This window comes from Dipodomys ordii, unplaced genomic scaffold (assembly GCF_000151885.1).
Source record: "Dipodomys ordii isolate 6190 unplaced genomic scaffold, Dord_2.0 Scaffold15, whole genome shotgun sequence".
Classification (NCBI taxonomy): Eukaryota; Metazoa; Chordata; class Mammalia; order Rodentia; family Heteromyidae; genus Dipodomys; species Dipodomys ordii.
This window is the reverse complement of record NW_012267231.1, coordinates 1,421,826-1,422,382: the sequence shown is the minus strand read 5'-3', so window position 1 is coordinate 1,422,382 and position 557 is coordinate 1,421,826.

Genomic DNA, 557 nt, shown 5'->3' with positions numbered 1-557 from the left:
GGCCGGCGCCTGCCCCGGTTTCCCGTCGGGCTCTCCTCTCGGGTCGCCCGCGTTCGTAGTTTCCCGCTCCCCGGGGTGGCGCCTGCAGCCCGCACCCTCGGCCCGCCGGGAGCGGACCCCAGGCGCGGTGTGGACGGAGCTCCGGCAGGCCCCAGCCGGTCCCGTCCGTTAAAGGCCCACGGTGCGCCTCGCGTCGACGCCCCGGGCTCTGTGAGCGCTGTGAGGTTGAGCAGAGGCGGGAGCCCCAGACACGACCGGAGAGACCGGGACACGACCCAGACACGACCCGAGAGACCCGGACACGACCAGACACGACTGACGAGACCCGGACACGACCCAGACACGACTGACGAGACCCGGACACCACCCAGACACGACCCGAGAGACCCGGGCATGACCCAGACACGACCCGAGAGACCCGGACACGACCCGAGAGACCCAGACATAATCCAGACATGACCCGAGAGACCCAGACCCGGACACAACCCAGACACGACTGGCGAGACCCGGACCCGACCCAGACCCGACCTGAGAGACCCGGACAGGACCCAGACAGG